The following is a 3,110-nucleotide window of genomic DNA, read 5'->3' as shown; positions in this document are numbered from 1 at the left end:
TGTTTCCAAGATTCCTTACATAAACGTTACAGTCCAACGGACAGGAATCCCGATGCAAGACCCTCCTGGCTCCTGGGTTTCATGGGCCACAGGGTGATCCCGGGCCTCTAGAATCTCGCAGCTGAATCGGCTCGCACAAGCTGTCCTGTGGGGATGCTTTTCCCCCTATGTGTCCAGCCCGGGGCCCTGCTGTCTAGGCCCGACCTCCAGGGTGACAGGGTGAACCCCAGGTCCCTGGAGCAAACACTCAAGAGCCCTGGTGACCAGACTCAGGGGGCTGGGGCGGCAGCTGGACATGTGTGGCCACCCTGGTGGTGTTTCGCCCCATCTGCAGTTCCAGTTCCAGCTGAGAAAGAGCCTCGCTGTGTTATTTTCTCCTGGTTGTGTAAGGATCCCCGGTGTTATTTGACAGAAATGTACATGGTGTGTTCTTTCTCTCTTTTCTCCCTGCTTCCTCTCGTCCCTCTCCCCCTCCCTCTCTCCCTCTCCCTCTGTCCCCCTCTCTCTCTCTCTTCCCTCTCCCTCTTTCCTCTGCGTCACTCTCTTTCCCTCTCTCCCTCCCCCCCCCCTCTCCCCCCTCCCCGTCCCTCTCCCCAACCCTCTCCCAACTCCCTCTCCACCTCCGTCTCCCCCTCGCTCTCCCACATCCCTCTCCCTCTCCCCTCCCCCTCCCTCTACCTCCTCTGTCTCCCCCGTCTCTCTCCCGCCTCCCCCCTCCCTCTTCCCACATCCCCCGTCCCTCTTCCCTGTCCCTCCTCCCTTCCTCTCTCCCTGTCCCTGTTTCCCTGTTCCGCACGCCCTCCCTCTACCTCTTTCCCTCTCCCTGTCCCTCCACCTCCTTCCCTCTCTGGAGAGGGAAGGAGGTGGAGGGACAGGGAGAGAGAGCAGGAGGGGGGGAGAGAGAGAGAGAGGGAGGAGAGGGAGAGAGGGATAGAGGGAAGGAGCGAAAGACGTCTCTCCCTCCCTCTATCCCTCCCTCCCTTTATCCCTCTCTCCCTCCCTCCCTCTATCCCTCTCTCCCTCCCTCTCCCTCTCTCCCTCTCCCTCCCTCTATCCCTCTCCCTCCCTCCTTCTCCTCCCTCTCCCTCTCCCTCCAACTCTCCCGCTCCCTCCATCTCTCCATCTCCCTCACTCCCTCCCAGAGACGGAGAGATGGAAAGGCAGAGACAAGGGAGAGGGAGAGAGGGAGAGGGAGAGATGGAGGGAGAGGGAGGGAGAGGAAGAGAGGGAGAGAGATATGGAGAGGAGAGGGAGAGAGGGGGGGGAGAGGGAGAGGGAAAGAGGTCTCTTCCTCCCTCCCTCTCCCTCTGTCCTCCTTCTCTCCCTCTCCCTCCCTCTCTCCCTGTCCCTGTTTCCCTGTTCCGCTCTCCCTCTCCCTCTTTCCCTCTCCCTCTCCCTCCACCTCCTTCCCTCTCCAGAGACGGAAGGAGGTGGAGGGAGAGGGAGAGGGAAAGAGGGAGAGGGAGAGCAGGAGAGGGAGGGGGGAGAGGGAGGGAGAGGGGGGAAGGGAGAGAGGGATAGAGGGAGGGAGCGAAGACGTCTCTCCCTCTCTCCCTCCCTCTCTCCTTCTTCTCCCTCTCCCTCTTCCACCAACTCTCCCTCTCCCTCCATGTCTCCATCTCCCTCACTCCTTCCCAGAGACGGAGAGATGGAGAGGCAGAGACGAGGGAGAGAGGGAGAGGGAGAGATGGAGGGAGAGGGAGGGAGAGGAAGAGAGGGAGAGAGATATGGAGAGGAGGGGGGGGGAGAGGGAGAGGGAAAGAGGTCTCTTCCTCCCTCCCTCTCCCTCTGTCCTCCTTCTCTCCCTCTCCCTCCCTCTCTCCCTGTCCCTGTTTCCCTGTTCCGCTCTCCCTCTCCCTCTTTCCCTCTCCCTCTCCCTCCACCTCCTTCCCTCTCCAGAGACGGAAGAAGGTGGAGGGAGAGGGAAAGGGAAAGAGGGAGAGGGAGAGCACAAGAGGGAGGGAGGAGAGGGAGGGAGAGGGGGGAAAGGGAGAGAGGGATAGAGGGAGGGAGCGAAGATGTCTCTCCCTCTCTCCCTCCCTCTCTCCTTCTCCTCCCTCTCCCTCTTCCACCAACTCTCCCTCTCCCTCCATGTCTCCATCTCCCTCACTCCTTCCCACATAGGGACAGATGGAGGGAGAGGCAGAGATAAGGGAGAGGGAGAGAGGGAGAGGGAGAGATGGAGGGAGAGGGAGAGAGGATGAGAGAGAGAGGGACGGGGGGGGGAGAGAGAGAGAGAGAGAGAGAGAGAGAGAGGGAGACCGGGAGAGGGAATATGGTCTCTTCTTCCCTCCCTCTCCCTCTCTCCTCCGACTCTCCCTCTCTCACCCTCCCTCCGTCTCCCCCTCTCCTTCCCTCGCCCTTTCCCTTCCTCTCTCCCTCTTCCTCCCTCTGTCACTCCCTCTCCCTCCATCTCTCCCTCACCCTCACTCCCTCTCAGGGAGGGAGAGATGGAGGGAGAGGCAGAGACAAGGGAGAGGGAGAGAGGGAGAGGGAGACCAGAACAGGGAAACAGGGACAGGGAGAGAGAGAGGGAGAGGGAGAGAGGGAGAGAAGGAGGAGAGAGGGAGAGGGAGGGAGGAAGAGACCTCTTTCTCTCTCCCTCTCTCCCTCTCCCTCCCTCTACCTCTTCCTCCCTCTCCCTCTCCCTCCATCTCTCCCTCTCCCTCTCTCCCTCTGCCTTATCTCTGCCTCTCTGGGAGGGAGTGAGGGAGATGGAGAGACGGAGGGAGAAGGAGAGTTGGAGCGAGAGGGAGAGGGAGGAGAAGGAGGGAGGGAGAGGGAGAGAGGGAGGGAGAGAGGGAGGGAGGGAGAGACATCTTTCGCTCCCTCCCTCTATCACTCTCTCCCTCTCCCCCCTCTCTCTCCCTCTCCCCCCTCCCTCTCCATCTGTCTCTCCCTCTCCCCCCTCCCTCTCCATCTCTCTCTCCCTCTCCCCCCTCCCTCTCCATCTCTCTCTCCCTCTCCCTCCACCTCCTTCCCTCTCCAGAGAGGGAAGGAGGTGGAGGGAGAGGGAGAGGGAAAGAGGTAGAGCCAGAGCGTGCGGAACAGGGAAACAGGGACAGGGAGAGAGAAAGGGAGAGAGGGAGAGGGGGAGAGGGAGAGGGAAA

Source organism: Grampus griseus (assembly GCF_964374135.1).
Source record: "Grampus griseus genome assembly, contig: HAP1_SCAFFOLD_915, whole genome shotgun sequence".
Lineage (NCBI taxonomy): Eukaryota > Metazoa > Chordata > Mammalia > Artiodactyla > Delphinidae > Grampus > Grampus griseus.
The sequence above is the reverse complement of the archived record's forward strand: the minus strand, read 5'-3'. Positions refer to the sequence as shown.